This window comes from Geotrypetes seraphini, chromosome 5 (genome assembly GCF_902459505.1).
Source record: "Geotrypetes seraphini chromosome 5, aGeoSer1.1, whole genome shotgun sequence".
Classification (NCBI taxonomy): Eukaryota; Metazoa; Chordata; class Amphibia; order Gymnophiona; family Dermophiidae; genus Geotrypetes; species Geotrypetes seraphini.
The window spans coordinates 260,331,608-260,344,179 of NC_047088.1; positions in this window are offsets into that span (position 1 = coordinate 260,331,608).

Here is a 12,572-nt window from a genome sequence, read left to right on the forward strand (position 1 = left end):
GAATCTCAAAGAACAGCAAGATTCTGGAATCCCAGAGAGTGACAAGATTCTAGAACCCCAAAGAGTAGCAACATTCCATACACAATCTCAAAGAACAGCAAGATTCTGGAATCCCAGAGAGTAACAAGATTCTAGAACCCCAAAGAGTAGCAACATTCCATACAGAATCTCAACGAACAGCAAGATTCTGGAATCCTAGAGAGTAACAAGATTCTAGAATCCCAAAGAGTAGCAACATTCCATACAGAATCTCAAAGAATAGCAAGATTCCGGAATCCCAGAGAGTAACAAGATTCTAGAATCCCAAAGAGTAGCAACATTCCATACAGAATCTCAAAGAATAGCAAGATTCCGGAATCCCAGAGAGTAACACGATTCTAGAATCCCATAGAGTAGCAGCATTCCATGCTCCCGATCCAGGGCAAGCAGTGGCTTCTCCCATGCCTTTCTCAATAACAGACTATGGACTTTTCCTCCAGGAACTTGTCCAAACCTTTCTTAAAACCAGCATAAATTTGATTGGCATACTCTGCTTCCATTATATGCAAATTTCTTTCATGCATATTCATTGAGGACATCCTGAAAACCTGACTCCAGGACCGAGTTGAGAAACGTTGGAATACAGCACAAAATTTGGTCTCCCTGAAGAAGCCCCTTATGGCAAAAGCTAGTATGGTACACAGTTACGGAGAACTACTTTATCTGTCGCGATTGCTAATATCAGAGAACTTTGATCTTTGCAACAGAAATATCTCATGGTTCCCTCATGCCGTCATTTGTCTCTTACTATTATTCACTAAGGGCTCCTTTTACAAAGCTGCGCTAGGGCCTTAACGCGTGGAATGTCACGCGCTAAATTGCTGCACACGCTATCTGCTACTGCCTCCTTTGGAGCAGGCGGTAGATTTCCAGCTAGCGTGCACTAATCCGGTGCGTGCGTTAAAACGGTTCATAGTCAAAAGCACGCGCCGACAAAGGCACGCTGAGACAACTGAGCGCAAGGCGGAAGCCTGCGCCGAAGAAAAACAATGTTTTAAGGGGGCTCCGACGGGGGGTGTTGGTGGTGAATCCCCCCACTTTACTGAATACAGATCGCGCCGGCGTGGTGCGGCATTGTAGGGGGTTTGGGGGGTTGTAACCCTCCTCATTATACTGGAAACAACTTTTTCCCTGTTTTTCAGGGAAAAAGTGAAGTTTTCAGTATAATGTGGGGGGTTACAACCTCCCAAACCCCCCACAATGCCGGCGCGATCTGTATTCAGTAAAGTGGGGTGGTTCCCCCCACACCCGCCCTTCGGAGCCCCTTAAAACACTGTTTTTCTTTGGCGCGGGCTTCCACCTTGCACTCAGTTGTCTCGGCGCACCTTTGTTGGCGCGCTTTTGACCTGTCACCATTAAAACCACTAGTACGGCTTCGTAAAAGGAGTCCTTATTACACAAACTAAAATACCACACTCCACCTATAGAATGGCAGACATGCGTGGTGGCCTTCCTGATCAATTCGGTATTAGATCTATTATACCTAATGTGACCATTTATTTTTTTTCATCAAAAATGGGATATTATTAATATTCAGTCCTGCCCCCCAGTCCCTCCAGTTGGGTACAGCAACACTCTCCCCCTCTGCTCCCTTTCCTCCTTCTGTCACCCAAGGCCTGGTGTCCTGAACTTCATCGGGCAGCAGCAGCATTCATAATTCGCTGCTGTTGCCGGCTTCAGGCCTTCCTCTCTGTTGGTTCCTGTCTTCATGAAAACAGGAAGTAGCAGGACCCGGCAGAGAGGAAGGCCTGAAGCCGGCAACAGCAGCAAATTGTAAACGCCGCTGCTGCCCGAAGAAGATAATGGCGCCAGGCCTTGGAGCACCCGAGGCAGACCGTTCTCTCCCCTCCCAGCCAAACCCCCGCTGACCCTGCTATTTCTCCCCCCCAAGTGAACCCTTCCGACCCTCCCAGCGAGATGACCGAGCAGCAAACCTCCCTCCAGCAGCGTCAGCAGCCGCAGCACCCTAAACAGGCTGCTTCGCGGCTTTCTCCTGCTGGTGAAGCATCACTGATGACATCATCAGTGATGCGGCAGAGGGACTCACCGGCAGGAGAAAGTCGCGAAGCAGCCTGTTTAGCGTGCTGCGGCCCGAGCCCGAGCAATGATGCTGCCGCTGCCAAATCCAGGCTGCGATCCCCTGTCCCGTTGTCCCCACTCACAGCTTCAGGACGCCCTCTCTGAAAATGGGGCATTTCGGCGTCCCGAAGCTGTGAGTGGGGACAAGGGGACAGGGGATCTGAAAAAGGAACTGTCCCGTTCAAAACAGGACATATGGTCACCTTAATTATACCTTTTATGCTTTTTTTTAATTTTTACTTATTATTTAGCATTTTAATAATAAAACAATCAAGCATAAACTTGTAGAGAAAGCTTTAAGCATAAAGTAATTTTTTTAAACAAAATAATACATAAAGGAACAATAAATGCCTAATCTAGCACTAATCCTCAATTAGCAATTTCCAAGATTAAACTTAACGGAATCAAGAAACATTTAATGAAGAAGTCAAGCGGTTGACTTGGCTGAAATCAAGTTGAAATAATCACCTCATTAATATCTCTATATTGAGCTCTAAACTGTCTTTTAGATCTTATTTTTCTTTCTCCAGTCGTGACAGCGATAGGAAAGATTTCAACTGAGCAGGCTCAAAAAAGATATCGCACTACACGTTTACAAGGATGCTTTTTTAAGGTTTGATGCTTTTTTGTAAAGTTTTACACTTATAAAATTTTTTACTTAAATACGCCAATAAATAAAGTGAGACTTAGGGTTCTTTTACAAAGGTGCGTTAGGGCCTTAGCGCACGCTAAAATGCCGTGCGCGCTAGCTGCTACCGCCTCCTTTCAAGCAGGCGGTAATTTTTCACCGTGCGTGCGCTAAAAACGCTAGCGCACCTTGGCGAAAAGAGCCCTTAGCTTTGAACCATTACTGTCTCATTCCCCACCGACGTGGTTCATTCTTCATCAGGGTCTGGCATGATACATTAGCTTACTCCATAGAAAATCATGCCGTGACTGCATAAAACATATTTGCATGTCTCTCTCCTCCATTATAAGCAAATCTCTCATGAATATTCATTAGGGATATCCTGAAAACCCAACTGGCTGGGGATCCCCTAGGATACTGCCCTAGAGAATGACACTGGGACAAATTTTTCCCTGTCCCTGCAGGAACTCACTTTCCTGTCCCGTCCCAGCGAGTTCTTTTCCTGTCCCTGCCCCCAATCCTGCAAACTCCATCCCGATCTGCCCAAGCCTCAAACACTTTAAAATCCTAAGTAGCAACATTCTAGAGCTCAGATTGGTGATGTCATAATGCCTCATTCCACCAATGCCTAAGCTCCATCCTCAAACACTTTAAAATTCTAAGTAGCAACATTCTAGAGCTCAGATTGTGATGTCATAATGCCTCATTCCACCAATGCCTAAGCTCTGCATAAGCCTCAGATACTTTAGAATCATAAGTAGCAACATTCTAGAGCTCAGAGTGTGATGTCATAATGCCTCATTCCACCAATGCCTAAGCTCCATCCTCAAACACTTTAAAATCCTAAGTAGCAACATTCTAGAGCTCAGATTGTGATGTCATAATGCCTCATTCCACCAATGCCTAAGCTCCATCCTCAAACACTTTAAAATCCTAAGTAGCAACATTCTAGAGCTCAGATTGTGATGTCATAATGCCTCATTCCACCAATGCCTAAGCTCCGTCCTCACCTGCACAAGCCTCAGACACTTTAAAATCATAAGTGTTCAAGGCTTGTGCGGTTAAGGCAGAGCTTACAGCAGGGATCTCAAAGTCCCTCCTCGAGGGCCGCAATCCAGTTGGGTTTTCAGGATTTCCCCAATGAACATGCATGAGATCTATGCGCATGCACTGCTTTCAATGCATATTCACTGGGGAAATCCTGAAAACCCGACTGGATTGCAGCCCTCGAGGAGAGACTTTGACACCCCTGAACATAAGAATAGCCTTACTTGGTCAGACCAATGGCCCATCAAGCCCAGTAGCCCGTTCTCACGCTGGCCAATCCAGGTCCCTAATACCTGGACAAAACCCAAGGAGTAGCAACATTCCATACAGAATCTCAAAGAATAGCAAGATTCTGGAATCCCAGAGAGTAACAAGATTCTAGAACAGGGGTGGGCAACTCCAGTCCTCGAGGGCCGGAATGGCTTAAATGGACTACTGGTGACTATACCTCCTTGCAGTTTCATGTCATGTTCTGTAACTTCCCCATCTTAGAAAAAAGATTTGTTTGCTCAACATTACTTTTCCAAATCACCCATGTCTCTTCTCTCCTCTTAAGCCTTTTCTCATGACGTCTGATGCAGACTCATACCATTTTGGTCATTGTTTTCTGAGCCATTTAAGTCTTTTGATATCTTTAGCAAAATATAGTCTTCAAAACTGAATGTACCTCCTCCCCTCTGCTGGTTATACCTTGCATTCCTCTGGCTTTGGCCACTGTCTTATCACATTGTTTTGCCACCTTGAAATCCTCAAAACCGTCACTCCAAGGTGGTTCTTGCACATCATCCTCTCTCTTCTTGTCACATACAGCTCCTTTTGATTTCTGTACTCAAAATGTATTACTTTGCATTGCATTGAATTGTAAACCGTTTAGACTTTGAGATAGGCGGTGTAGCAAATGGATAATAACCTTTAACCTTGAAACATTAAAAACTGCAAGTTTTAGCTCATGCTTCTAATTTTTGTGGATCCTCATTTGTGTACTCCCTTTTACAGGAATGGGGCAGGGACAGCGACAAAACTTTCAGGAACAGGATGGGGAACTTGAGTTCCTGCGGGGACGGAGACAGATTTGTCCCCTTGTCTTTCTCTATACTGCACCACTCTAGAAATCAAAATACAGCAAAAGTGAACAAAGTCTAGGACAATCCAGCCATTGTGACATCACTGATGATGTTGGCTCCTAGGCATTGGTGGAATGAGGCATTATGATGTCACAATACCAGCTCTGGTTATCACAGGCTGAAGCTTTTCACACTACTGTATTTATTTATTCAATTTTCTATACTGTTCTCCCAAGTAGAGAATGGCATGGGGACAAATTTTTCCCTGTCCTGAGTTCTTTTCCTGCCCCTGTCCCATTCTTCCAAGCTCCAACCTCATCTGCACAAGTCTCAAACACTTTAAAATCATAAGTGTTCGAGGCTTGTGCGGTTAAGGCAGAGCTTACAAGAATGGGACAGGGACAGGGACAGCAAGAGAACCCGCAGGGACAAGATGTGGAAAATTGAGTTCCTGTGGCCATGGGGAATATTTATCCCCATGTCATTCTCTAGCTCTTATCTTACCCACTACGTTGCAGCCAGGCAGGGAAGAAAATGGATAGGATACACTTTTTGAGCCCCCACCTTCCTTGCACCCTGCATTGGGGGGTTCTAGGGGCAGGAAAGGTGCCCCTTGCAGATCAAGGCACAAAAATGGCTGTCATAACTCATAGCCAGAGTCTCCCTAGCCACTGCACCACTGACTGTATGTGGAAACGGCAACAGAAACACTTACAGCTTCTGTACAGATTCCTGGTGAAACCAGTGAAGGAACCAGACCACCAAAACTGCCTTCACAAGAGAAGCAATAGAGATAGGGTTAACAGACGCCAGGATTTACTCAAACATGTTCTCTTTTTAGAGGACTGTCCAGGTGGCTTTCCCCCTTGTCCAGGGAGAACCCTAACACGTCTGCTCGGTCCCCACCTACCTCCGGGCTCGGCTGAAATGTAATCTTTAGGATGCTCAGCAACAGCAGCGAGGCGAGCCTGCCCGGAAGCCTTCTCTCTGGAGCATTCCACCTATGCGGGAACAGGAAGTCACTCCAAAGAGAAGGCTTCCGGGGCAGGCCGATGGCAGCAGGTTCACCTTGCTGCTGATGCCAGCCAGCTAGCCCAAAGATTCAATTTCAGTGAGGAGGTAGATGTGGGATAGGGGACATAGAGAAGCACCGTCCTCTGGGGGGAGAGGGGGTTGGAGGGAGGAAGAGAGAAAGAGAGAGAGAGAGAGAGAAGCACCCACAGGAGGGGAGTTGGGGAGAGGGAGAGAGTGAGAGAAAGTACCCATGGGGGGGGGGAAGGTTGGAGGAACTAGCACCCATGGGGGGGTTGGAGGGAGGGAGGGAAAGAGAAGCATCTGTGGGGGGGAGGGTTGGAGAGAGGGTAAAGGAGAAGCACTTAAATAGTAGAGAAGATGGGAAGGGAGACAAAGGAAATGAGTGAAAGGTGGAGTGAGGCAGAGGCAAGACTGGTGAAAGGTGGGGGGCGGGTCATGGGTGGGGTGGGTGTGGAGGCATATGTCCTCTTTTCTGACTTCACAAATATGGTAATTCTAAGTAGAGAAGCAGGGGAAACATCCATTTAGACTAGAAATTGCCAGGAAAGAAAATCCCCAGAAGCTCAGTTTTCATCAAGGAAAAGATCTCCTCCTGCAGGCTGAGAGAGCTCTTCCTATCCCCTGAAAGAAGCTCCTCTCTGGAATATAACCTTTATTCTCTTAGTGACAGTGAATAGTTGATGTCGAGTACTTGGTCCATGTTTTTGTCTGCATTATTCAAGTTCAAGCAAACCCTGAGATTCAGAAGTGAAAAACCCTGGCTCGGACTGACTTTTGACCTCGGACTGGTATATAATGTAGTACTTTGGCTTGGACTGACTTTTGACCCTGCTGACTCTTTTGACCCAGTCCTGACTCAAAAAAATAGTCCTATAAATTGCTCACAATAGAAGACCCCAATGCTCAACCGGCAAGCATTAGTTACACTTGGAGAATTGCCTGGGGTCAGGTTATTCCCAGATACTCAGAGCCTGGGCAATATTTAGGTCTGAAATAAACCCTGTAGCGGCCAAATGCGGACTGCGGTGGCTGAATATTGGGGCTCTGCTTTTTATTTTAAGGCCTAATGACCCAAACTCAATATTATTCCCAGTCCTGGGACCATCCCTTTTCAACATATTCATAAGGGACTTGACCCGGGGGCTTCAGGGTAAAGTAGCGCTGTTCGCCGACGACGCCAAACTGTGTAATATAGTAAGTGAAAGCAATCTCAAGGATAGTATGACACAAGATCTGATCATGTTGGAAAACTGGTCCTCGACATGGCAGCTGGGCTTCAATGCTAAGAAGTGTAAGGTCATGCATCTCGGCAGCAGAAATCCATGCAGAACATACACCTTGAATGGAGAAACACTAGCTAGGACTTCAGAAGAACGGGACTTGGGAGTGATCATCAGTGCAGACATGAAGGCTGCCAAACAAGTAGAGAAGGCCTCATCCAAGGCAAGGCAAATGATGGGATGTATCAAGAGAAGCTTCGTCAGCCACAAACCTGAAGTCATAATGCCACTCTACAGAACCATGGTGAGACCTCATCTGGAATACTGTGTGCAATTCTGGAGGCCACATTACCGTAAAGATGTGCTTCGAGCCGAGTCGGTCCAGCGGATGGCCACTAGAATGGTCTCCGGGCTCAAGGGTCTCTCATACGAAGAAAGACTGGGCAAATTGCAGCTCTATACTCTAGAGGAGCGCAGGGAAAGGGGTGACATGATTGAGACATTTAAATACGTCACAGGTCGAGTCGAGGTGGAAAACGACATATTCGTTCCCAAGGGACCCTCGGTCACAAGGGGGCACCCGCTTAAACTCAGAGGAGGGAAATTTAGTGGTGACACCAGGAAGTACTTCTTCACAGAAAGGGTGGTAGATCATTGGAACAAACTTCCGGTGCAGGTGATCGAGGCCACCAGCGTGCTCGACTTTAAGAATAGATGGGACATCCACGTGGGATGCCTACGAGGGTCGAGCTAAGGAACTAAGTCATCAGCACTCAGACTTAATGGGGTGGGTCAGTAGAGTGGGCAGACTTGATGGGCTGTAGCCCTTTTCTGCCGTCATCTTTCTATGTTTCTAACAAAGGCTCCGTCACCTCCTCCACCTCTGGGATCAGCTCCTGCCCCCCCCCCCCCCGGTTCTTCTTAATGTCCCCAACTTGTCACATATTCTGGTCATGTCCAGCCAGTGATGTAGTAAGGGGGGTCATGGAGGGGGGCAGACCGCCCCGGGTGCCATCTTGGTGGGGGCACCAGCACCTCTTCTCCTCTCCGCTCCAGCACCTTTCCACTCCTTCCCCGCCGCACATGTGCCTTCACTTACCCCCCTCCCCCACCATACCTCTAGCTTGCCCCAGCCTCTTTGGTGTTACTTCCGGGTCCTGCAACTAGGAAGTGACGTCGGAGGGAAAGCCAACGCCGGAGCAGGCAGCAAACTGGAAAATGCTGCTCATGCCGGGCCAGCTAAACAATTATTGGGGAAGGGAAGGGGTGTACTTGTGGCCGGAGGGGGGTGGACACACACCACCCCCCCTGGATGTCTTCTACTCTCGCCACGCCGGTGTGTCCAGCCTTTGGATAATCCTGTGAACCGCATCGAACTTAGCGGTGTATTGTGGTATATATATATAAAAAAGTATGCGTTATATCTCCATGCATGTAATGCGCAAAACCCGATATGACCCATCTGGCCCGGAGCTATCTCGTCATGCTAGTGATGGATGCATCTGCCAGATCCTGCTCTCTGTGAGCGCTGCAGCCGGCTCCAGGCTCTGCAGGACAGCTGCAAGCAAAAACTTCCTGCCAAAATGTGATGCTGAGAAATGAATCCCCATCGATAACGCTGAACTAGAAGGAGAACTCGGGTCTTTGCTAACAAGGGCCGTTGGCAGGGCTTGCAATAATGCCGGGGTTACGACAAATGGAAACAGAACCCTCATTTAAAAAAAAAACAGTGAAGTAACTGAACCCAAACCAAACACATTACGCTCAAACCAAAAAAGAAAAAAAAAAAAAAACACACTCCAAAATAGAAACAAAGGCTAAAACAAACCAGGTTTAGCCTTTGAGCGGCCTAGCTGCGAGTGTTGGTCCAGCCTGAGTGAGACACGCCGCCTCTTCTAACCCTCTGGCTAAGATACTTAAGCCAATTCTTTCACTCTCAGGCTGCTTTGAATCCTTTCAAAAGCCCTTGCCAATGGAAGTTTCAAGACTCCCCACCCACACCAACATCTGCGGCCCCGCTCGGCTCAGATTTTTTTCCCATTCGCTGTCACGCTTCTACATTTCTGAATGTGATCAAGGTGAGGAGGGTAGCGAGGTCAGGGGGAGCGACCAACTCACTGAGGTGGAAAGAGGGGAACGCTCCGAAGAGCCCCCGTGCTTTCCCCGGCCCCAGCGGGACTCCAGTGCTTATACTCTGCCATTTGAAAGAAAGCACGTCAGGTCATTGGCCTTTAAAATTTGGGTATTCCCCCCAGCTGGTCTCATTTACAACTTTTGAAAGGCGTTAGCGCGCGTCCCATGTGCAAATGGCCACAAAAATGAAAAAAAAAATAAAAATTATATATATATATATTCTATTGAAAGAAATAAAGCAAACTTTATCATGGGGGTGCTGTCAGACATCTTAAGAATATTTTCGGTAATGGGAGGAGGGTGGCCCAATGTCCAGTTTTTCTTTGGTCGAGCTATCTGCTGGCAAAGCAGACTGAACAAAGCTGTTTGGGCCAAAGGAATACGGAATGTTCCATACTGCGTCCGCGTGCGTCTCTCCAGAAAGCGCAATGAGGACGAAGACTCGCTTAATAAGCTATATACACTGGTCACCTACGTACCAGTCACTACTTTCAAAGGGCTGCAGACAGTCACCGTAGATGAAAACTGGTGGGATCTGCACTGTTCAAATAAAGTTTTATAAAACTTAAAAAAAAACAACAACCCAAAACCAGCAAAGCAAAATCCGTTTTTTACGCTGCCCAAAAGAGGGCCACTCGTAAACAAACCCCCCCTTCCGAGTCTGTCAGCTTTTAGGCGCAGGAGTTTGGCCGAGCTGCAGTCCAGGAATACCTCACGGCCCTTGAGCTCCTGCAACTTTAAGTCAAACAAGTTTCAAGTTTATTAAAAATTTTTTATACCGCTTAATCAAATTTCTAGGCGGTGTTCTTTGTGGACAAGGATTACCTGAGGTGGTGGCGGCGGGAGTTAGGAGGGCGTCCGAGCAATCTCAGCCATAGTCTGGAGCAATATAGATGTCCCGTTAGCACCTACGTTAAAACCGGCTATTTTGGGGGTGCGGAGCGAGGGCGGATCCAACACTTGGCCAGTTAACCAGTTAAGGCAGCTGCATAGATAGTTCCACAAACAAGTCAGTCCCATCTTTGTGCAGTGCCCCATTGCTGGCTAAGTGCTGAATATCACACTCAGTGGTTTAGTAAGGGGGAGCGGTCTGCCCGCTATCTGGGTGGGGGCATCCTCCTCTCCATCCCCCGCTCCTTCCCTATCCCCCCCCAGTACCGTGTGCTCATGCCCCTTCCCTTCTCTTTAACGTTCCCACACCTAGGAAGTGACGTCAGAGGAACAGCCACCACTGGTGTGAGCAGCGGGTTGGGGATTGCTGTTTTGCGCTGGGAAAGTTAAAGATATATGGGGGAAGGGAAGGGGCACGCATGGCAGGAGGGGGTGGGAAAGGAGCGGATGGGTGGGGGGTGGGGTGGCGGAGAAGGCAGGGGAGGGCCGCCACTGTCTCGGGCGCCTCTCACCCTCGCTGTGCCACTGATCACACTTCACCGAGCTATGCGTCAGTCGACTTCGGAAAGCCGGAAATTCAATGCAGAAGCCTGGAGCACTGAATTCCCAGGCACAGAGCCAGCGGCAGTCAGCGAAACTTTGAATGCTGCCAGCTGACTATCGACCTTTTCATTTTTAGGAAGCAGAACAGCAAGTCATCATAATCATATAATAAGTCATCAAAATGTCATCAAAACCAAAATAAATCCAAGTGAAGGCGAACACAATAACCAAAAAAATGAAATGTGCCGAATGAAATGTGCAAGGTTCAGAAATATTTATGAAAAATATATGTAAAATTGTAATCCAAATTAGTGACTCTTATATACATAGAGTATGGACCCTTTTTTCAGTTCAAACTGTTTATTGGTATTTGGAAAAAACAATTAACGGAACTAACAAGAGAATAATTAAGCTCTGGAACACGTTGCCAGAGGATGTGGTAAGAGCAGATAGCGTAGCTAGTTTTAAGAAAGGTTTAGACAGGTTCCTGGAGGAAAAGTCCATAGTCTGTTATTGAGAAAGACATGGGGGAAGCCACTGCATGCCTTGAATCGGTAGCATGGAATGTTGCTACTCTTTGGGGTTCTAGAACCTTGTTACTCTCTGGGATTCCGGAATCTTGCTATTCTTTGAGATTCTGTATGGAATGTTGCTACTCTTTGGGATTCTAGAATCTTGTTACTCTCTGGGATTCCGGAATCTTGCTATTCTTTGAGATTCTGTATGGAATGTTGCTACTCTTTGGGTTTCTAGAATCTTGTTACTCTCTGGGATTCCAGAATCATGCTATTCTTTGAGATTCTGTATGGAATGTTGTTACTCTCTGGGATTCCGGAATCTTGCTATTCTTTGAGATTCTGTATGGAATGTTGCTACTCCTTGGGTTTTGGCCAGTTACTAGTGACCTGGACTGACCACCGTGAGAACGGGCTACTGGGCTTGATGGACCATTGGTCTGACCCAGTAAGGCTATTCTTATGGTCTTAAGTTCAAGAAGTACAAAAGTAATGCAATAACAAAGCACATTATAGTATTAATTCCTATTATTTATCTTAATTTATACTTCTTTTACGGACCCTTTTTTAACATGGTCCATGTTTCGGAGAAACACTCCTTCCTCACGGGTCCTATTGAAGAATAAAGAAGGCGATGTGTGACCTATGGTGACTTAGAAGATGGTGCCACCAATGGTAAGTGAAACATGTGAAAAGGGAAGGGAATTCCCAATGGTGTCAGCGTGAAAGGAATATGTGCAGAACATGTACCAAATTGAGATTTAAGAAAGATGCTGATAAAAAGTGTTACATAATCTTGAACGTGAATGGAAGTGAATATTAGAATTATTGCATTGCCATGAATATGAGAAAAACAAAGTGAAGTGAAAATATTGGTAGGCGAAGAAGCCCATGACAACTAGTGAAAAGGCATGGATGTGAGTGAATGCTAAGATTGTGACAGAGCACGAATATGGGACAACGTGATAGGGAAAGAGGTGACTTGGTGAAGATGCACAGAAAAAGTAATGAAGGGATGGTAAGACCTGGTACATACTGCAATGTCCAATGTATCACAAAAATAACCCTTTTGGACAATAGCCAATAGAGTCCAAAGAAAGAAATCCAATATACAATTGGCTAACACACTTAATCACTCGGAAGGAAGGACTGACCTAGGGAAGTGTGACTTGAATAGAAGAAATTCTTTAAATGATGGACATCAGTATGAGCCCTTAGTGAATAACGGAAACTGTGGCTCAGGCCAGTATCTCATAGGTGACCAGCACCAGACCAAAGTCTAAATGAGAACATATACTAATCTCTCCCCAATCACACATGCTCCCCCCCCCCATGAATAACACATTAATCAACTCCTCGAACCACACCTACCAAAAAT